The sequence below is a fragment of the Capricornis sumatraensis genome, chromosome X (assembly GCF_032405125.1).
Source record: "Capricornis sumatraensis isolate serow.1 chromosome X, serow.2, whole genome shotgun sequence".
Lineage (NCBI taxonomy): Eukaryota > Metazoa > Chordata > Mammalia > Artiodactyla > Bovidae > Capricornis > Capricornis sumatraensis.
In genome coordinates this window covers 116,004,751-116,029,240 of record NC_091092.1, presented here as the reverse complement: position 1 = coordinate 116,029,240, position 24,490 = coordinate 116,004,751, and positions in this window count along the sequence as shown.

Sequence of the window (24,490 nt, the reverse complement as noted above, 5' to 3'; positions counted from 1 at the left end):
AGCAATTATCCTCCAATTAAAAATAAATAAATTTTTAAAAAATATGATCCTTTGCACCCTCCAATATTCTAAGACATCTTTGGATTCTTGTCATCATTCAATATGCTGACTCTCTCCCATCTCTCCTTCCCTTGGGCCCTCTTTCCTGAGTCATATTTCCCTGTCTTCTCAAATCTGTTCCAAACATCTGATCTTACAACTAATATTAATGTGTAGCCAGAATTGAGAATCATTGTTCTAAACCAGTGCTTCTCAAATATAAATCATTCAAATGTCTTGTGAAAATGGTAGATTCTGAATCAGGAGGTCTGGGGATTCGCCTAAAATTGTACATTTCTAAAAGGTTCCCAGTTGATATGGATGTTGCTTGCCACAGACCACATTTTTTCTTGCAAGACTGTAGATTGGTGGTTTACTACTTTGGTTGCATCTTTGAATCACCTCAGGGGTTTAAAAAAATACTGATGTCTTAGAGTCCCATCTGCTGATCTCTAGAGATCCTGATTTAACTGTTTGGAAGTTAAGGTCAGGCATCAGGCTTTCTTATATCTTCCCACATGATTGCAGTTTGGAAGCAAGGTTGAACATCACTACACCAGTCTAAAATTAGATCACACATTTGAGGAGAAGCTGATGAATACTAGTTAATAAGAGTTCCCAGAAACCAAGAACTGACTATTGGTGGCATGTCCTAAAAGAGGAAAAACCTCCACCCAGGAAGACTCAGGTCCCCTGAGATGAGTTCTGTTCATGTTCCCAGGGAAACAGTAGAGCTGATTCACTGGGATATGTAATACTAGCCATTCCTGTAGTCAGCATTCATTGATGACGACTGTGCCTGGTCAGTGTTCTGCACATTGCCAGGGGACTTCAACAAGACTGCTTTCATTCTAACGCTTGGCCTTACTGTTCTTGTTTTAGTTGCTAAGTCATGTCCGACTCTTTGCAAACCCATGGGCTGTAGCCTGCCAGGCTACTCTGTCCGTGGTTTTCAGGCAAGAATACCGGGTGATTTTCCTACTCTAGGTGATCTTCCTGACCCAGGGATTGAACCTGGGTTTCCTACATTGACAAGGGGATTCTTTATCACTGAACCACCAGGCAAGACTTTATCTGGTCACCCTCCCATATACCAAATATAGTGTAAGAACCTCTAAGACCAAGAGAAAGGAATAAGACTCAGAACATTTTCTGCAATGGAAAGGGTCAAACTTAGTAAGTACAAGATTTCCTGAACAGGTTACTTGCTATGTACTGGTACTATGCTATGCTAATTTTTTATATGTATCATCTCATTCATTCTTCACCAAAATACTGTAGGATGTGGGTTATCCTATTTTACTGACAAGGAAACTGAAATTCAGGTGGGTTACTAATAGGACTACAGTGGTAAAATCGTCATTTCTATCTGATTTCAGAATCTAGTTTCTCAACTTCTGCTATAATGTGTCCAATATTTAAGTGAATGTTTGTTTGGCATCTCTAAGTAAGATAGATGAATTTTATATTCGACATGAAAACTACACAGACTTGACTAATATGATGTAATTGTGATTCATAGAAAAATGTCTACCATCATATCCCGCTTCCCTTGTAGCTCAGTCCGTAAAGAATCTGCCTGTGATGACCCGGGTTTGATTCCTTGGTTTGGAAGATCTCCTGGAAAAGGAAATAGCAACCCACTCTAGTATTCTTGCCTGGAGAATCCCATGGGCAGAGGAACCGGACAGGCTACAGTCCATAGGGTCACAAGAATCAGACACGACTTAGTGACTAAACCACAATGTCCCAGGTTCTATCTTGAGAATTGTGTAGATAGAGGTTTTTGTTCAATGAAGTTCAAGTTGAAGAAAGGTTCAAATTGGGAAGAGAAGGAGTTACATTTGTTACACCTTGAGTTTGAGGTCTTGAATTATACACGCTGGATGATACCTACCAGTCAATAGCATGTTTAGACCCAGAACTTTTATACTGTGGTTGAAAATAAGATGTGGATGAATATCCTGGGAGGAGCTACTTGACCCTAAAAACTAAGTGCTCCTCAGAGAGAATACAAACTAGATCTTCCAAACTTAAAGGCAGGCAGGAAAAGAGGAATCAGCCAAGTGACACTATAATTCAAAGACAAAACTGGGTGTCATAACATGGGAGCAGAAAAAGTGTGCATGTGTTTACAGAGGAAGTGAACTGTGCTGGTTAACTGCCTAGTGTCCAAATAAGTTCAGAGATGGAGAGGGTTTGCCTTTTGAGAAGGAGATTTAAGTTTAATTGGGGGGGGGGGTGGTGACACAAATATTATAAGCACTTCAGAAAGTTATGTCTGGGTCCCCTGCAATGTGTCCCCTAGATTTGAGCTGCTAAATCACTTCAGTCGCGTCCGACTCTGTGCGACCCCATAGACGGCAGCCCACCAGGCTCCCCCGTCCCTGGGATTCTCCAGGCAAGAACACTGGAGTGGGTTGCCATTTCCTTCTCCAATGCATGACAGTGAAAAGTGAAAGTGAAGTCGCTCAGTCGTGTCTGACTTTTAGCGACCCCATGGACTGCAGCCCACCAGGCTCCTCCGTCCATGGGATTCCCCAGGCAAGAGTACTGGAGTGGGGTGCCACTATATAACAGAGCAAGAAACATGCACAGTAATGGAGTGCTTGACACACAGTCATACATCTGGGACACAGCAAAATCTGGATGTGAACCCAGATCAGTCAGGTTCTAAGATACTTGCTCTTTTTCGTAGAGGTTTTGTTTTTTTGTTTTTTTGTTTTTTTTTTGAGATAAAATTTATATAACATAAAACTCACCATTTAAACTATATTATGTGTACAATTTAGTGGGTTTTAGTATATTCACAATGTTGGGCAACCATCACCACTAACTCTAGAACATTTTCATCACCAAAGAGAGAAACTGCACTCATTAAGTAATTAACCCCCTTATCTCTTCACCACAGCCCCTGAAAGCACTAATCTATTTTCTACCTTTAGGGGCTTGCCTATTCTAGGTATTTTATATAAATTGTATCATACAATATGTGACATTTTATGTCTGGCATCTTTCATGTACCATCATGTTTTCCAGGTTCATCTATGTTGCAGCATGTGTCAGCACTTCGTTGCTTTTTACAGCTAAACAATATTTCATTGCATGGATATATCACATTTTATTTGTCCATTCACTCATTGATGGACATTGGGTTGTTTCTGCTTTTAGCTATTGTGAGTATGTTGCTATGAGCATTCACATACACAGTTCTCTGTGAACACTTGTTTTCAATTCTCCGGGGTATACACCTAATAGTTGAATTCCTGGGTTATATGGTAGGTAGCCTTATGTTTAACTTTTTGAGGAACTGCCAGAATGTTTTCCAAAGTGGCTGCACTATTGCATCCTGCCAGCAATATATGAGAAATTGAATTTCTCCATATCCTCGCCAATACTTACTTCCTATTGTTTAGGCTATAGTCTCCTAGTGGGTGTGCAGTGGTATTTCATTATGTTTTTTGTTTGCATTTCACGAATGACTAACAATGTTGGGCATCTTTTCAGGAGCTTATTGGCCATTTGTATATGGGCTTGAAGAAATATCTATTCAAATCCCATGTCCTTTTGAAATATCCCAATTTTGTAAAAACCATATTCTTGCTTTCTGGCAAAATGAAAGGTCCCAGTTTAATTTTATAACTCACCTCCCCCAGAGGTGAGAATCAGGAATTTTTCCAATGTGCCTTAGTTCCTTTTATGGGGAAAAGTTATTCAGAAACAACAACGTATGTTCAGTATTACTAGAATGACGTTACTTCTAAACTTTTTCAATGAGCAGAGTTACAAAAATGTTTAAACCATTGTTCAGACTGATATCTCCTATTTACATGTAATAACACAGGCTTTTCCTTCTTTTTCTCTACTTCATCTTCTTTTCCCCACAATGGTAAACCTGTTTCCCAATAAGTTCTATATATTTATTCACTTGCTTTGTCCTACAATAAACACAAAATAGGAAAAGGAGTACTTCAAGGCTGTATATTGTCACCCTGCATTTAACTTATATGCAGAGTACATCATGAGAAACGCTGAGATGGAGGAAGCACAAGCTGGGATCAAGATTGCCGGGAGAAATATCAAGAACCTCAGATATGCAGATGGCACCACCCTTATGGCAGAAAGTGAAGAGGAACTAAAAAGCCTCTTGATGAAAGTGAAAGAGGAGAGTAAAAAAGTTGGCTTAAAGCTCAACATTCAGAAAACCAAGATCATGGCATCCAGTCACTTCATGGGAAATAGATGGGGAAACAGTGGAAACAGTGTCAGACTTTATTTTTTTGGTCTCCAAAATCACTGCAGATGGTGACTTCAGCCATGAAATTAAAAGATGCTTACTCCTTGGAAGGAAAGTTATGACCAACCTAGATAGCATATTCAAAAGCAGAGACATTACTTTGCCAACTAATTTCCATCTAGTCAAGGCTATGGTTTTTCCAGTGGTCATGTATGGATGTGAGAGTGGGACTGTGAAGAAAGCTGAGCACCGAAGAATTGATGCTTTTGAACTGTGGTGTTGGAGAAGACTCTTGAGAGTCCCTTGGACTGCAAGGAGATCCAACCAGTCCATTCTGAAGGAGAGCAGCCCTGGGATTTCTTTGGAAGGAATGATGCTAAAGTTTAAACTCCAGTACTTTGGCCACCTCATGCAAAGAGTTGACTCATTGGAAAAGACTCTGATGCTGGGAGGGATTGGGGGAGGGAGGAGAAGGGGACAACAGAGGATGAGATGGCTGGATGGCATCACTGACTTGATGGACGTGAGTCTGAGTGAACTCCGGGAGTTGGTGATGGACAGGGAGGCCTGGCGTGCTGCGATTCATGGGGTCGCAAAGAGTTGGACACGACTGAGCAACTGAACTGAACTGAAACACAAAATACTTGCAGATTTACTATGCCAATTTCATCATTAATAAAAACATACTAAGTTCAAGAATATATAGCACTGAGTTTCTACAATTAGAATTCCTAACCACAAGTTACTTCAAATAAGTCTTTTCTTTTTTTTTCCAGTGTGGTAGTAAACAATTTCACATAGATACATTCATATTTTTAGTTTGGATGTAAATTTAGTGTTTGACTCTTTACAGTCCTTAAGAACTTTTTATTTCACTCTTTGTATAGAGGTTTTTTTAATACTTTAAAAACGGGCTCTCCCACAATGTTGACAATGACCAAAACAGGAAATCAAAAAATGATGAAAAGCCATCTCCTCAGTTTAGACTGGGTCACATAAGAGGTAACATGCACCACTCAGGAAACCTAAAATGTCAGGTCCACTTGGTGGGTTGGTATGTCCTATTTAAACTAATAGAAACCTTGGATTGTAAACCTGTCAGTTAGTGAATTTTAAGATTTACGTATACTTTTTTCAATTATATTTATATATAGACACACACACACACACACACACACACACAGAGAAACACATACACACACATAGATATATATACACACACACAAGTATATATATGCAAAAATATCACTACGTATGCTGCTTACTGGAATCACCTCGGGGGTCTTAAAAGTCACCAGTATCTTGGAGTTCCATTTTCAAAGACCCCAGTGCAACTGTTCTGCAGTAAACCTCACGCATCAGGATTTCTTAAATCTCCCCAGGTGCTTGTAGTTATAGAAGCAAGGTTTAAAATCACTGCTCCAGTCTAAAATTAGGTCAGGAATCAGAGGACTACTAGTTAATAAGAGTCCCCAGAAACCAGGAGCTTAGTGTGGTGACATGTCCTAAAAAGGTGACAGTCTCTTCCCAGGGAAGACCTGGGTCCCCTGGGGTGAGTTCTGTTCATGTTCCCAGGGAAACAGTAAAGCAGAGTCACTGAATCTACTAGCTGCTCCTCTAGTCAGCAACCATTGACAACCTTGTATGGCCAGTACCCTGCACATTTGAGTCTCACTTTTTGGATGCACAAAGACACTATCAAAGCCTTGAAATAGCCATATCCTTTTATAATGGTCAGGTAAATGTCTTAGGCCAAATAGCACCTAAGTCGTATAAGCAGAAGGGAGACGAAATACAGCTTTAGTCTTTGTTGCAGGACCAGTGATGTTGAGAGGCTCTGTCAGTCACGTATATGTGACATTCAGCAGACAGACCAATATGTACAAATCAGGAATACTCAATATAAATTGAAAATAAAGTTTTCAAACTCAGGACAATTCTTATTAGCAAGAAACACATGAAATGTTTTCTGATTCAAGTGGAAATAGATGCCATATAACAAGAATAAATTAGGTGGGTAAGCAATTTTTATGTTAATAACAATGTGACTTAAAAAGAATATCCTCTGGATGCAAATAATTATTTTAAAATAATGAGCCCATGATAACAATCTGCATTAGGAATGTATATTTTAACTACAGAATACATTTTGCTTTCACAAATTTACCTGTCTTAATTAATTTACTATTATTTCTGACCTATTTTATTTTATTGAACTGAAAGGTGCTATTGACAACAGAACTGCAAGTTCCTGTATATGTCTCCATTTCATTTGAGAAAGATTATCTATAGATATTACTTGAATAAAATAAGAAAATTTTCAAGGAAACTCAAAACCAAAGATGATTTTCAGAAACTACACATTTAAATTTGATCTGATGTCAACTTTAACTACAGAGATAATCCTTATGATATTAACCTCTATATTCCATAGGCCAAGACTTCATTAATCAAATAAATAAATGATAATGCTGACAAAAATATATTCAGATAGGCATATAGCTCTGTGGTAAAAATGGTCCCAGAAGGCTACAAATCAACATAAAAAATCACTGGTGGTTCTACACACTAAAAACAAATTCTTAAAGAGAAATAGAGAAAGCAATTTCATTTTCAATAGCACCAAAATTATAATAATTAGGAATAAATTTACCAAGAAGGTGAAAGATCTGTACATTGAAAACCATAATACATTGATGAAAGACACTGAAAAAGACACACAAAAAATGGAAAGAACTCATGTTCTTGGATTGGAAGAGTTCACATTGTTACAACATCAATATGACCCAAAGTGATCTACAGATTTAATGAAATCACTATCAAAATTACAAAGGCATTTTTCACAGAAATAGAAAAAGCAATCCTAAAATTTGTATGAAATCACAAAAGACCCTAAATATCCAAAGCAATCTTGAGAAAGACAAAAAGTGGAGGCATCAGACATCCTGATCTCAAACTATATTACAAAGCTATAGTAATCAAAACAGAACTAATAAAACACAGTAATGCGATAAAAACAGGCACATAGACCAGTGGAGCAGAATAGAGAGCCCAGAAATATATATACGCACATATGGTCAACTAGGGCTTCCCTGGTAGCTCAGCTGGTGAAGAATCTACGTGCAATGCAGGACACCCCGGTTCGATTCCTGGATGGGGAAGATCCCCTGGAGAAGGGATAGGCTACCCATTCCAGTATTCTTGGGCTTCTCTGATGGCTCAGATGGTAAAGAATCTTCCTGCAATGCAGGAGACCGGGGTTTGATCTCTGGGTTGGGAAGATACCATGGAGGAGGGCATGGCAACCCACTCCAGTATACCTGCCTGGAGAATCCCCATGGACAGAGGAGCCTGATGGGCTACAGTCCATGGGGTTGCAAATAGTCAGATAGGACTGAGCAACTAAGCACAGAACAGCATGGTCAACTAATCTTTGACAGGGGTGCTAATAATAAACAGTGAGGAAAGAATATTCTATTGAATTAACTGTGCTGAAAATCAGATATCCATATGCAAAAGAATGAAGCTGGACTCTGTCTTACACCATTCACAAAGATTAACTGAAAATGGTTTAAAGACTGAAATATAAGACCCCAAACCATAAAACCCCTAGAAGAAAATACAGGAAAAGGCCCCTTTACGTTGATCTTGGCAATGATTCTTTTTGATATGATATCAAACACACAGGTAACAGCAGCAAAAATTAATAAGTAGGACTACATCAAACTAAAAACTTTCTGTTCAGCAAAAGAAACAATCAACAAAATGAGATGGCAATGTATGGGATGGGAGAAAACATCTGCAAGCCATATATCTGATAAGGAGTTAACCCTGAAAATACACAGCTGACCTTTGAACTCTGTAAGTCCACTTATACACAGACTTTTTAAAAAATGTGAGACAGCAAAAGAGACACAGATGTATAGAACGGACTTTTGGACTCTGAGGGAGAGGGAGAGGGTGGGATGATTTGGGAGAATGGCACTGAAACATGTATACTATCATGTAAGAAACGAATCGCCAGTCTATGTTCGATATAGGATACAGGATGCTTGGGGCTGGTGCACGGGGATGATCCAGAGAGATGATATGGGGTGGGAGGTGGGAGGGGGGTTCAGGATTGGGAACTCATGTACACCCATGGCGGATTCATGTCAATGTATGGCAAAACGAATACAGTATTGTAAAGTAAAATAAAGTAAAAAAAAATGTATATATACACACACACACACACACACACACACACACACATATATATATATATATATATATATATATATATATATATATATATATATATATATACAGTCAGCTCTTCATATCTGCAGAACCCACAGATTTGGAGGGATGACTGTAAGCAACTTGAGAATCTTCAGATTTTGTATCTGTGGGAGTTCCTGAAATCCATCTCCCACAGGTATCAAGGGACAACAGTATAAGGAATCCATATAACCCAATAGCATAAAAACAAACAATCTGACTTTACTTTGGGCAGAGGACAAGAATAACATATTTTCCAAAGAAGACATACAAATGGCCAAAAAGTATATGAAAAGAACTCACACTCACTCATTATCAGGGGGAGGCAAATAACAACCACAATGAGATATCACCTCACAACTCTTAGTATGTTGTAATATGTAAAAACTTTTTCCCCAAAAAAGGCAAATTCATAGAAAAGATTCTAAAATGGTGGTTGCCAGGGGCTTGGGGACAGGAGAAATTTGTAAATGTAGGCCAAAGGGTAAAACGTTCAGTTATAAAGTGAATTCTGAGGCTCAGATAAGCCTCAGTAAAGTTGGGGTAAAAACATGGCCTCAAACTCTTTGATTTTCTTTCATTGAGAAGTGAGGTCTATGCCCCCTTCCATTGAATCTGGGTGAATCTGGGGAGCTCTTGGCTGCTTGGAATGACAGAATAGTGCAGCAGCATTGCTGTGCCAGAGTGTGGGCTCAGGCATCAAAAGACTGGGCAATGTCCATTTCCTACTTCTCAAAATCACACCCCGGGGGCAAATCAGCTGTCATATAAGGAGTTCAACTACCCTGAGACTGCCAGGCCTTCTAGAAGCACAAGCCACAATAAAAGGCCATGGAAAATGAGATTCCTGTAGAGACAGTGAGAGGCAAGGAACCCCAAGGCTCTAAGTTTGTGAATGACAAACCCATCCTGGTCCAAACCCTCCCTGCGGAAACCATGGGGATCAGAGAGAATGTTTCAGTCAAGCCCTTCCTGAATTCCTTACCAACAAAACAGTAAGCAAATAAAATGATCGCGTTAAGCCACTAAATATGGGAGTCATTTGTTAAACAGAAATAAATGCAACAAGCTCAGCTGCTTTCTGATTGCCTAGTAGAGATGTAAGGAAGAGGATTAATTTGGACTTATCAAGGGTATATGTTACAACTTCCACCTGAAGAGGGAATGGAGTACCTTTAGGTATTTTTGGTATTTGTATAGTTATCCATAAAAGTGTACCTCAGAAAATAAGAGTATAGTCAGTGTGACTATCTTTTTCATATCTTTAACTTTCTTGGTGACCTATTCCATTTACCTGATCCTAAATGCCCTTAGAAACCCAGTTTCCAACTTTATGTTTATGGTCCATGCTCATACTCATGGTGGTTATACATCTATTTGTCCAACTTTCATCCTGTGAATGAAAAAATGGTTAACATTAATAATTATGAATTTATATAGCATGCTTCTAAGTGCCAGGCAATATGATAAACACTCTGTGCTGGCCTTCCCTGGTGACTCAGCCATAAAGAATTTGCCTGCCAATGCAGGAGACGCAGATTCGATCCCTGGTCTGGCAAGATCCCTCATGCCACAGAGCAATGAAGCCCATGCACCGCAACTATTGAGTCTGTGCTCTAGAGCCCAGGAGCCACAATTACGGAGCCCATGTGCCCCAGCTATTGAAGCCTGTGTGCCCTAAAGCCCGTGCTCTGCAACACGAGAAGCCACTGCCTTGAGAAACCCATGCACCACAACTAGAGAGTAGCCCCTAGAGAAAAGCCTGTGCAGCAACTGAGACCCAGCCTAGCCAGGAATTAATTAATAATAAAAAACACTTTTCTCATTAAAAACTCAAATATCCCATGTGATAAGTTCTATTTCTATTTGCATTACACAGATGAGGAAACTAAGGCTCAGAGACAGATAAAGACTTGCCTGAATTCAATGAACTATTAAGTAGTGGAAGAGGGATTTGAACCCAAGCAGATTTACTCTAGGACAGACAACACAACAATACTATTCAGTGTCTTTGAATAGCTACTATTCATCTATTAGTTTTGTGGCCTGCAAGAAATGGATCTCATTCACAAATTCCCTCTCAGAGTTGGGTGGAGAGGAGTCAGAGTAAAAATTTTGGATAAATGTGCACTGCTAGACTTTGATGTAAGAGATAACCATATTCTGAGTGCATTTCATTTTCTTCTGCCTCAGATTACATAAAGTTTAGCTTCAACTTTGTGATTTATCAAGAGAGCATTAACGGCATTTGATAGGACAAATATTCCCTCTCAATGTGGACATTAGTAGCTTGCTGTGTGATTGTTAATTCCAATCAGTTTACATTCCATTGAACTGTCAAGTTCACCAGTATAAGGTAATGTATCTCCAAAATAAATGCTGCTTTAGGGAAGCTTTTCTGTCAATCATTATATTCTTCACAGAATCTTAAATAAGCCAACAAGACTCACAGAAAATTGCCCAGACAGATATATCAAGTAGATCCTTCCACATTTGCAAGCTAGTCAATTAATTCAAAACATTATTACCCAGTCAAGAATTACAGCTAGAAATAGTGATTGTTTCTAATATAGGAGTGTCGAGTAGGTTGATTTCACAAACAATTCCCCAAAGTAAAGGTCTTTAAGTATTAGCAAGTATCTGGATGAAGAATGATAGTTGACATGAATCAAGCTTAAGTTTTGCTATTTTCTTATAAATGCTATGGGGAACTCAACATGAAAAAAATATGATTTAATTGTGTAAGGTTCCTAATATTGTCATTAATGGCTATGTTCTTATATATGCTATATCTGAGTAAATGAAACAAATTATGTGAAAATTGACCATTTTACATTACAAGTGTTTATGTATGGTTCTATCTCCAATAAGCTTTCTGAGGTTAAGACCTGATTCTTATTTATTTCTGTATGCCTCAGAGCACCCCCAAACCAGTGCCTGGCACAGTTGCTCAAAAAGATAGGATTTGAGTAGAACTGAATTTGAATGTGTTTTTTTTTTAAATAACCATTTTTATATATACACAAAAGTCAAGCAGGTATTCAAAATGGACTAACCTAGTCTACTACATTAATATTACATTTAGCTTTGCTGAGACATATTTTTACATACCATAAATTTCACCTATTTAAAGCATATAATTCAATGGCTTTTAGTATATTTACAGAGTTGTGCAACCATCAATCACCTCAATCAATTTCAGAACATTTTTATCACTCTCAAAAGAAATCCTATACCATTAGCAGTCATTCCTCATTCTCCCCACCTATAGCCTCAGGAAACCACTAATCTACTTCTTATTTTCTTATTCTGGACATTTCATAGAAATGGAATGATACAATATGTGACTTTTTATAGCTGTCTTCCTTAACTTAGCATAATGTTTCTGAGATGCAGCTATGTTGTATCATGCATATATCAGTACTCCAGCCATTTTGCTTATCCTTTCATCTGTTGATGGACATTTGGGTTGTTTTCACTTTGGGGCCACTATGAATTGTGATGCTATGAATATCTATTTACAAATACTTGTGTGAACATAAGTTTCCATTCTTCTCGGGCATATACCTAAGAGTGGAATTGCTGGATCATATGGTGGTAACTCTATGCTTTGAATGAGTGCATTCTTTTCTTTAAACATTTTATTTTGTATTGGAGTACAGCCAATTGACATTGTGATAGCTTCAGGTGGACACCAAAGTGATTCAGCCATACACATATATGTATCCTTGAATGAATGAATTCTAATAATTTCTGCGTAGTAAAGTAAAAATGAAGTCACTCAGTCATGTCTGACTCTTTGCAACCCCATGGACTGTAGCCTACCAGGCTCCTCCGTCCATGAGATTTTCCAGGCAAGAGTACTGGAGTGGGTTGGCATTTCCTTCTCGAGGGGATCTTCCCAACCCAGGGATTGAACCCAGGTCTCCCAAATTGCAGGCAGTCGCTTTACCATCTGAGCCACCAGGGAAGCCTAATTTCTGCATAAATTCACTAATTCTACCCCTCTGTCATCTCCATTCTACTAATCAGCCATCCACTGAGTATTTTATTTTGATTATTATATTTGTTGTTTTATGATTTAAATTCAGTTACTTTTAATAAATTCTATTTATTTGTTGAAATTTCCTATTGTTGGAATTGGAAGATAAGCTTCCCACTCAGAGATTAGGACCTCGCCTAGCTCCAGCCCCAAAGGAAGGAGAGAATGAGAGTGCTACTACCAGCTTCTGTGGGGTGAAGTACAGCACGGAAGATTAAATCCCCGCTCAGCCCCATTGTAATCCTGGAGGTGGGAGGCATTTTCTCCAATGATGTTTGGCTGAAGTATGGTGGCTATTTCCAAAAAATTTGTTATTGTAAAACTACCCTTCTCTGGGTCCTCTGGATAGGGAAAAGGATGTGTTTTCCCCCCATTTTATCTTTGTCTCATGGAAATTTTAGATTAGAGCCTTCTGGAGAATGCTGTTCAGGAAACATGGGAGGTAATAAGGAAACCCAGAGGATTTACCACCAGACCATGACTCAAATCCCAAGGTCTCTAGGCACTTCTCCTCTTTCTTCCCATCTTTCAGTGTCTGTGCTTATTTGCTGTGTTCTGGCTGGGAATATGAGAAAATATGTAGGATCCAAAATGCTAGTAAATTGTCAACTTGAATCATTGGAATTGATTTTTATTCTAGATAACATTTCAGTTCAGTTCAGTCGCTCAGTCATGTCCGACTCTTTGCAACCCCATGAATCGCAGCATGCCAGGCCTCCCTGTCCATCACCAACTCCCGGAGTTCACCCAGACTCACGTCCATCGAGTCAGTGATGCCATCCAGCCATCTCATCCTCTGTCATCCCCTTCGCCTCCTGCCCCCAATCCCTCTCAGCATCAGAGTCTTTTCCAATGAGTCAACTCTTTGCATGAGGTGGCCAAAGTACTGGAGTTTCAGCTTTAGCATTTAGGCCTTCTTAAAAGTCAAGTTGACAATAAAAAGCCTACTGTGTGGGTAAACTTGATACAAAAGGTCAGCATTGTAAACACGTTCCCTGGAAAACCCCATAGGAATATCAAAACATTTCTCCTTTCCCCCTCCATATCTTCCAGACCTTTTTAATGCCTGTAAGAACTGATTTGGCAGAACTTTTTAAAAGTATATAGTCATCTAAAAATAGCTCTGACTCCATGAACTAGAAAATAAAGAGAACCACAACGAATCTAAGCAAGTGGATAAATAGGTAGACTTTTGCTAGGAAAAAAAAAAAAATAAGAGTATCACACAGCTGATTTTAAAGTATTATGAGATTAAAAATCTGTAAAGCAAGAAAAATTATATTGGGAAATTAAAATGATACAAAAATATCATTAAAAAATGAAAACAAAAGCCCTACACATTACAATTGGAGGTCTTGAAATCATACCCATAAAAAATGGAAGTATCTTGAAAATAAACAGAAATAAGAGAGCATGGCAGAGAAGGCAATGGCACCCCACTCCAGTACTATTCCCTGGAAAATCCCATGGATGGAGGAGCCTGGTAGGCTGCAGTCCATGGGGTCGCATAGAGTCGGACACGACTGAAGCGACTTAGCAGCAGCAGCAGCAAGAGGGCATGAAATTCGCCTTTGGATTCCTGCTTACCATAATTCTCTTTATTGATTTTAGGGCAAAGAAAGAGGCAAACATATTGTTCTAGGTACAGTTCTTAACCATGAACTCATGTGATATTTTTGTCTGTAAAATGTGTGTTTGTGTTAGTTGCTCAGTTGTGTCCGACTCTTTGTGATTCCATGGACTATAGCCTGCCAGACTCTTCTGTCCATGGAATTCTCCAGGCAAGAATACTGGAGTGAGTGGCCATTCCTTTCTCCAGGGGATCTTCCTGACCCAAGGATCGAACCCAGGTCTCCCACATTGCAGGCAGATTCTTTACCATCTTCAGTTCAGTCACTCAGTCATGTCCGACTCTTTGTGACCTTATGAACTGCAGCACACCAGGCTTCCCTGTCTATCACTAACTCCTGGAGCTTACTCAAACTCATGTCCATTGAGTCAGTGATGCCATCCCACCATCTCATCCTCTGTCATCCCCTTTTCCTCCCACCTTCAATCTTTCCCAGCATCAGGGTCTTTTCAAATGAGTCAGTTCTTCGTATCAGGTGGCCAAAGTATTAGAGTTTCAGCTTCAGTATTAGTCCTTTCAATTAATATCCAGACTGATTTCCTTGAGGATAGACTGGTTGGATCCCCTTGCAGTCCCAGGGACTCTCAAGAGTCTTCTCCAGCACCACAGTTCAAAAGCATCAATTCTTCGCCACTCAGCCTTCTTTATAGTCCAACTCTCACATTCATGGCTACTGGAAAAAACATTCTTTGACTAGACAGACTTTTGTTGGCAAAGTAATGCCTCTGATTTTTAATATGTTGTCTATGTTGGCCATAGCTTTTCTTCCAAGAAACAAGTGTCTTTTAATTTCATGACTGCAGTCACCATCAACAGTCATTTTGGAGCTCCCCAAAATAAAGTCTGTCACTGTTTCCATTGTTTCCCCATCTATTTCCCATGAAGTGATGGGACCAAATGCCATGATCTTTGTTTTCTGAATGCTGAGCTTTAAGCCAACTTTGTCACTCTCCTCTTTCACCTTCATCAAGAGGCTCTTCAGTTCCTCTTTGCTTTCTACCATAAGGGTGGTGTCATCTGCATATCTGAGGTTATTGATATTTCTCCCGGCAATCTTGATTCCAGCTCATGCTTCATCCAGCCCAGTGTTTCTCATGATGTACTCTGCATATAAGTTAAATAAGCAGGGTGACAATATACAGACTTGATGTACTCCTTTTCCTATTTGGAACCAGTCTGTTGTTCCATGACCAGTTCTAATTATTGCTTCTTGACCTGCATACAGATTTCTCAGGAAGAAGATCAAGTGGTCTGGTATTCCCATCTCTTGAGGAATTTTCCATAGTTTGTTGTGATCCACATAGTCAAAGGCTTTGGCATAGTCAATGAAGCACAAGTAGATGTTTTTCTGGAACTCTCTTGCTTTTTGATGATCTGACAGATGTTGGCAATTTGATCTCTGGTTCCTCAGCCTTTTCTAAATCCAGCTTGAACATCTGGAAGTTCATGGTTCACGTTCTGTTGAAGCCTAGCTTGGAGAATTTTGAGCATTACTTTGCTAGTATGTGAGTGCAATTGTGCAGTAGTTTGAGCATTCTTTGGCATTGCATTTCTTTGGGATTGGAATGAAAATAGACCTTTTCCAGTCCTTTGGCCACTGCTGAGTTTTCCAGATTTGCTGGATATTGAGTGCAGCACTTTCCCAGCATCATCTTTTAGGATCTGAAATAGCTCAACTGGAATTCCATCACCTCCACTAGGTTTGTTCATAGTGATGCTTCCTAAGGCCTACTTGATTTCACACTCTAGGATGTCTTGCTCTAGGTGAGTGATCATACCATTGTGGTTATCTGAGTCGTGAAGATCTCTTTTGTATAGTTCTTCTGTGCATTCTTGCCACATCTTCTTAATATCTTCTGCTTCTGTAAGGTCCATACCATTTCTGTCCTTTATTGTGCCCATCTTTGCATGAAATGTTCCCTTGGTATCTCTAATTTTCTTGAAGAGATTTCTAGTCTTTACCATTCTACCGTCTTAGCTCTGTAAAGCAGTATACCTAAAAATGCTAAATGTCTGACAAAAAAGCTGTTAGTTACCTTTCCCATCTTCCTCCTTGGTGATTTTTGTGGAAAAAGTTTATTGAGAAACACAACAACATAAAAATTGACACCACAATGGTTTTGGTTTCCATTGGTTTGTATCAGTTTCATTGGTTTGTGTATTGGTCTCTGTATACAGAAGGCAAGGGAAATGAACGAAAGAGGCAGCCCCTCTATATTGATAGGTGGCAGGTTTAATAAGTAAGAGAACTTACCCATGAGGCCTGTCTTGGGTGCCCCAAAACAAGTAGATCTCCATTCCCACCTGCCAGAATCTTAAAAGTTTATACAGAGGCCTTAACTGGGTTCAGTCCAGATAGTCTCAGCAACACATTGCTCACTCTCTCAAAGCTGCACCCTTGATAATGACTCCCACTGGGTCCAGCCCGAGGGTCTACCAGCAGTCACATCCTCTCAACAACCTCCTCTAACAGTTTTCAGTCCAAGACAGCTCCAGAGGAAGCAGTTTCTCACATAAGAATTTGTGCCTCCCTGGAATTTTCCTACTTCTCAATTAATTCCATTCAGTGTTTATAAAAATAGTGCATGAGGATAATATTAATTAATTTTCAGCACAATTATATAAATACAATCTTTTGCATTTCTACAATGCATAATACATTTCTACAAGCATTCTGAAGCTTAGCTATAGTTAGATCTAATTCCAAACTTTTCATAGATCCAATCGTATTACAAGGGAACAACGATAAGGTATGGGGTTGAAGGAGCACTTTTCATCTGGTTGGAGTATAATCTCTAACCTTTAATTAAGTTTATTCACTTCTTCATCGAAGATGTAAATAACTCTCCCATCTAGGTCTAGGACAAATGTGTCATTTCCCCAAATCTATTTCTGTGCACATGACCCAGGCTAGGAAAAAGGAAGCACACAGCAGAGACTGCAAAATGTAATTACCTGAAGAAACATCATGCCCCTTGCTGAGTGAAATCTGACTGACACAGTTTATTAGCAAGTTCACTAAGTCCTGATCAACAATGGGATGAAACTTTTGAAATCGAAGTATGAAAAGTTTCTGCTCGCTTTAATAATTACTAAAATAAAAAGGGTGAGCAGCAACTTACAGCTTGCTATAGGAAGGCTCCACGGAAACTGTGATTCTAAAAGGACGTCTCTGACTCACTAGAATCATTCCAGGCATATAGAACAAGATGAGGAGGGAAGCAAAAAAAAAAAAAAAAAAAAAAAGAAACCTACCCTGGAACGGTATTAAGAGAAGAAATATGTTTAGTCATAGGGAGAGGAGGGAGGGAAGTAGCTGAGGCCCCGGAGGAAGCAGGAGAAGCAATAAAAATGGGACAAGGGATTAAAGGGCTGGGTGTGGGGGCAAGTCTGGATTAGTCTGAAAGGCAATGAGAGCAGGTTAAGTGATTTTACTAAAGGTCCCCTCCTGAGTGACTGGCAGTTCTAGTTCCATCCCTCCTATTTTGGGTTTTCTCTTTAGTTCCTTGTCTCTACACCGAAATAGACATTCTATGTGATTTTTCTCTCATTGCAAATCTTTTATACTTTAACTCCGAAAGCCGTGTTTAGAGGACTGTGTAGGTGGTTGTTTTTAATGTTGAAATTTTTTTTTCCCTCTTCTTTGGGAAAACTGCTGGTATAGCAAGCTTCCTTGACTCAGTATTGAGACAAATAAAAGACAATGTGTTATTCTACAGAGACTGTTGAAATGAAAGTTTGCTTTGAAGTAAGGTACTAGAATACATATGAGAGAGTACTGTTCTTGTCATAAAAACTGGCAGCTGAGGTTTCTTTGCCCTGTCAGAGAGAATGACAGTCTAACGGGGCCAAAGTCAGACTGAGGGAAGAGATTTTTTTTTTTTTCCTTAATCACTAAGTCAGCCCATGACCAGAAAAGGACAAATATTAGAGATCACAGATAAATCCCAACTCTGGAGAATATGGCCAATAATCACAAAATTTATATAACTCTTTTTCAAGAATTCAAATTCTAATTGTCTGTGGACAGGAATATTAACAGTATTAGTGACTATTTCTAAGTATTTTGGAACAAGTTATTGACTTAGTCCTGTAACTTTGACATAATACAATCTGATTTAACAGAAATCTTTCTATCTTTAGAATGTAACAGCTTAAATCCATCCATCTGGAGTCTGATGTTTGAAACAGTTATTTGTAGAAGTCTCTGATGATACAAATCAAAATAATTTATAACACAAAGCCTTAAAAATGACAACAAATACAGTGTTAGGTTTTTCTCTCTAGAATTAATTTTGCCTTGAATTTCATACTCAGATTGTTAGCACCATACCTATTTCTTAAAGTGTGAATTAGCCTAATATACAATGTTCAAAGAAAAGTATTAAATTTAAAGAGAAAACTGAAGACATATTTGCTTAGTCAACATATTTTTCTGTGGTTCTAGTCTCAGTGATTAAAGTCATATTTCAGTGAACATGTGTTCTTTTAAAATTTGTTGAAATGTTTTTATTAATTAAAAAGTTTCCCCAGCTTTATTGAGATATTATTGACATATGTACATAAAAGGTTTATAACTTGCTGATTTGATACACATATATATTACAAAATGATGACCACAATAAAGTTAGTTAACATGTCATCCCCTCATCACATATTTGGAGAGATAACATGACAACTTTCAAGTATATTGTGTAGTATGTTTAATCATAGTCACCATGATCCCTGGATCTTACTCATACAAATAGCTGAAAGTTCATACTCTTGACCAATATCTCCACTATCTCTCCCAGCCTTCAGCTACTGTCAACTAACATTCTAATCTCTCTTTCTCTGAAGTGGAATTTCTAGATTTCACACATAAAGGAGAACATATAGTATCTACCTTTCTCTGTCTGATTTGTTTCACCTAGCATAATGCCTTCCAGTTCCATGCATGCTACAAAAGGCAGGGTTTCCTTTTTATGGCTGAATAATATTCCCCCCATTTCTCTATCTCTGTGTGTGTGTGTGTGTGTGAGAGAGAGAGAGAGAGAGAGAGAGAGAGAGAGAGAGAGAGAGAGAGAGAGAGAGAGAGAGAGAGAGAGAGAGAGAGAGAGATTGTCTTTATCCATTCATCCATCAATGAACACAAATTGTTTCCATGTCTCAGCTATCATGAATAATGCCACAAAGAACATGTGGGTATAGGTATCTCTTCAAGATAGTGATTCCTTTTCATTCAGATATGTACCCCAAAGTGGGATTTCTGGATCATTTTGTGACTCTACTTTTACTTTTGGGGAGAACCTCCATAATGCTGTACCTATTTACATTCCAACCAACAGTTAGGTTCCCTTTTCTCCACAGCCTCACCAACACTTGTTATCTCTTGTCTTTTTGATAACAGGCATTGTAACAGTTACGAGGTGATGTTTCATGGTGGTTTTGATTTGGATTTCCCTAATGATTAGTGATGTTGAGCATCTTTTCATGTACCAGTTGGTCATTTGTATGTCTTCCTTGGGGAAAAAATGTTTATTCAGGTTCTCTACTGAGTTTCTAATTGGATTGTCTGGGTTTTTTCACTACAGAATTGTATGATTTCCTTATACATTTTGCATATTAACCCTTTATTGGATACATGGTTTGGAAATATATTCTCTCCTTTCATAGGCTGCTTTTTCATTCTGTTTGTCTTTTATTTTCCTATGCAAAGGGTTTTTAGCTGGAAGTAGTTCCACTTGTTTATTGTTCCTTTTCTTGCTTGGGCTTTTGGTGTCATATCTAACAAACTGCTGCTGAGACCAATGTCAAGGAGCTTTTCTCCTGTTTTCTTCTAGCAGTTCAATAGTTTCAGGTATTATATTTAAGACTTTAATCCATTTGAGTTGATTTTAATGTTAGTGTAAGATAAGGTCCAATTTTAGTCTTTTGCATGTGGTTATCCAGTTTTCCTTCTTTTCTCATTGAGTATTCCTGGCCCTCTTGTCAAATACTAGTTGACTGTATATACATTAATTTATTCCATTCAGTTCCATTGGTCTCTTTATGTCTTCATGCCAGTATCATATTATTTTAAAATCAGGAAGTATAATGCCTCCAGCTTCGTTCTTCCCCCTAGGGACTCTTTGGCTATTCAAAGCCTTTTATGGCTCCACACAAATTTTAGTTTTCTATTTCTGTGAAAATTGTCATTGGAACTTTGATAGAAATTGCATTGTATTTACATATGGCTTTGGTTAGTATGCACATTTTAACAATAATAATTCTTCCAATGCATAAACTTCAGATACCGATTTTTTGTGTGTCTTTGAGTGCATCAGTGTCTGTCATTTTCAGTGTATAGAGTTATACCTCCTAGGTTTAATTTATTTCTAAGTATTTTATTGCTTTTGCTGCTACTATAATTGTGATTGGTTTCTTTATTCCTTTTTTTCAGATATATCATTGCTAATGTATAAACTGAAACTGATTTTTATATGTTAATTTTTTGTATCCCACAATTTTACTGAACTTGTTTATTGTAATAGTTTGCTTGTTTTTTTTTTTTTTTTTTTTGGTCAGGTCTTTAGGATTGTCTGTGTATAAAATCACATCATTTGCAAACAGAGAAAATTATACTTCTTCCTTGCCAGTTTGGGTAACTTTTATTTCTTTTGCATGCCTAATTGTTCTGGTTAAAACTTCCACTACTATGTTGGATAGGAGTGGTGAGTGAACACGCTTGTCTTGTTTCTGACCTTAATGGGAATTCTTTCAGTCGTTTACCAAGGGATATGATGTTAGCTGTGGCTTTGTCATGTAAGGCCTTCCTTATGCTTGGCTCCTTCTTTATCCAATTTGTTGAGAGTTTTATCATGAAAGATGTAAAATTTTGTCAAATATTTTTCTACATCTACTGAGATGATCATATGATTTTAATCATTCATTCTGTTAATGTGATGTATCAAGTTTTTTGATTTGCATAAGTTGAATCATCCTTGCACCCCAGGGATAAATACCACTTGATCATGGTGTATGATCCTTTTAAAGTGCTGTGGAGTTCAGTTTGCTAGTATTTTTGTTGAGAAGTTTACATCTATATTCATCAGGTATAGTGGCCTGCACATCTCTTTTCTGGTAGTGTCCTTATCTGGCTTTGATATCAGGGAAACATGGCCTCATAAAATGAGTTTGGAAGTATTTCTTCCTCTTCAACTTTTTGGCAGAATTTTAGAAGAATTAGTGTTACCTCTTTTAAAAAATGTTTCATAGAATCCACCAGCAAAACACCTGTTTCTGGATTTTTCTTTGGCGGGGGGTGGTTACTGATTCAATCTACTTACTTGTTATTGGTCTGCTGAAAATTTATATTTCTTCATGACGCAGTCTTGAAATGTATGTTTCTAGAAATTTTTCCATTTCTTCTAGGTTATTCAATTTGTTGACATATAATAGTTTACACAATCCTTTGTATTTCGGTGATTAGTTGTAATGTCTCTTCCTTAATTTCTGATTTTATTAGTCTTCTCTTTTTTAATTAGTCTAGCTAAAAGTTTGTCGATTTTGTTTATGTTTTCAAAGAGCCAGCTCTTAGTTTTGTTGATCTTTTCCGTTGTTTCTCTGGTTTCTATTTTATTTATTTCTGCTTTGACCTTTGTTAATTCCTTCCTTTGGTTAACTTTGGACTTCGTTTGTTCTTTTCTTGTTTCTTGACATGTAAAGTTAGGTTATTTATTTAAGCCTTTTTTTCCTTAATGTAGGCATTTATTGCTATAAACCTGCCTCTTAGAAATGCTTTTGCTGTATCACGTAAATTTTGGTATGTTTTGTTTATTTCAAGATATTTTTAATTTCTTTTTTGACCCATTTTGTTCTGGAGGGTGTTGTTTAATTTCCATAAATTTGTGAATTTTCTAGTTTTCCTCCTGGTATTGATTTCTAATTTTATATCATTGTGGTCAGAAAACAAACCTATGATTTCAATCTTCTTGCACTTGCTAAGGCTTATTTTGTGACATAACATATGATCTATCCTAGAAAATGTTCCATGTGCACTGAGAAGACTGTGTATTCTGTTACTGTTGGGTAGAAAGTTCTGCATAGAGTAGCTCCCCCATTATCTGTAAGGGATAAGTTCCAAGACCCACAGTGGATGTCTGAAACCACAGATTACACTGAACCCTATATATATTATGTTTTCCACACACATATATATCTATCATCAAATGTAATTTGTAACTTAGGCTTATTAGACTATTTGAATAGCCAGCATCACTTCATCTTCACTTTGGGGCCATTATTAAGTAAAATAAAGAGTTACTTGAACACAAGCACTGCAATACTGTGACAGTCAATCTGATAACTGAGACAGCTACTAATTGACTAACAGGTGGGTAGCATATACAGTATGGATACACTGGACAAAGGGATGATTTACATCCCAAGTGGGATGAAGCAAGATGGTGCAATATTTCATCATGTTACTTAGAATCATGCACAACTGAAAATTTATGAACTATTTAGTTCTGAAATTTTCTGTTTATTTTTTTTTAATTTTTTTAATTTTTATTTTTACTTTATTTTACTTTACAATGCTATATTGGTTTTGCCATACATTGACATGAATCCACCACGGGTGTACATGAGTTCCCAAACATGAACCCCCCTCCCACCTCCCACTCCACATCATCTCTCCGGATCATCCCCATGCATCAGCCCCAAGCATCCTGTATCCTGCATCAAACATAGACTGGCGATTCGTTTCTTACATGATAGTATACATGTTTCAGTGCCATTCTCCCAAATCATCCCACCCTCTCCCTCTCCCTCAGAGTCCAAAAGTCCTCTCTACACATCTGTGTCTCTTTTGCTGTCTCGCATACAATGTTCATCGCAGCACTGTTTATAATAGCCAGGACGTGGAAACAACCTAGATGTCCATCAGCAGATGAATGGATAAGAAAGCTGTGCTACATATACACAATGGAGTATTACTCAGCCATTAAAAACAATACATTTGAATCAGTTCTAATAAGATGGATGAAACTGGAGCCGATTATACAGAGTGAAGTAAGCCAGAAAGAAAAACACCAATACAGTATACTAACACATATACATGGAATTTAGAAAGACGGTAATGAAATTTTCTGTTTAATATTCTCAGACTCTGGTTGACCTCAGGTAACTTAAACTGTAGAAAGTGAAACCACAGACGACATGGGCCCTACTGTATGACACCATGAGAGTCAGCTGTCCCTGGAATGTGCTGAGAGCCTAGTGTTGCAGGAACTGCCTGGGGCTGCTGGAGTCAGTAGGTGATAGGGTGACCCTGGGGGCCTGGATTTGGGGGAATCCCAACCCATAAGGAATCACCTAGAGCTTAGGGAGTCATCCTAGTTCTAAGGCAGGCTGGCTCTACGGTCCATGTGAAGATAGGTGCTCACTTTACACTCCTTCTCCCATGAGGAGGTCTCTCCATGTTGGGCTACTTGGGCTTGGGAGATGAGTAATACAGTTAGGGTGACTATCTTTCCTACCCTTTTCTTATTTCTGTGCTTTATCCAGGTACTGCATTCCCTTCTGGAATCATTAGACACTGTTAAGGTACTTTTGAGCATGGGTACTTGTTTAAATTGTTATTTCTTGGAAGTACAAGAACTAAGAATTCACACGTTGCTATTTTTCTGACATCAGTCCCCAAAAATCTTTTCTATTAATAGGTCATTAAAAGAAAGCTCATTGAAAAAAATCCAGTATTTAAATACTAGAAGGAAAAGAATTCAGGTCAGTGGTTGCCAAGCCAACCCACAACACTTGTCCTTCATGCCAGAGTTGCTAGAAGACAGAAAACGATAGAAGAACTGTTTCTGGTGATTGCTTCTCTATAAACTTGCAGAGTTGAAAGATATGTTTAACAGGAGATTTCTGAAAAATCATCACTTCAGACCAAGATATAGGAAATACTAAAGATAAGTCTCTAATATTGACATCAAGACATGCCAGTGAAGTCACCCCATATTATTTCCACAGACATGAACCACAATAGACTTGGATTCTTGGTGTCTAAATATATATCCTCCTTTAGGACTCTCTGTGGCTGCCCCAAAGAGATTTCCATAGCTCCTTTAGGTCATGGCCTCAGTTTATTCCCTGATTGCTGCTGACAGCTCTTAACATATATTTTCTCTGGGCATGTATATTTTCTAAAAGAAAAAATTCAAAACATGAGTTATACATTATTACTATTGGTTGGTTTTACTCTGCAATCCACAGCATCCAGACACTTTGGGGATTAATGATGCCTAAAGCTGAGAGTCAG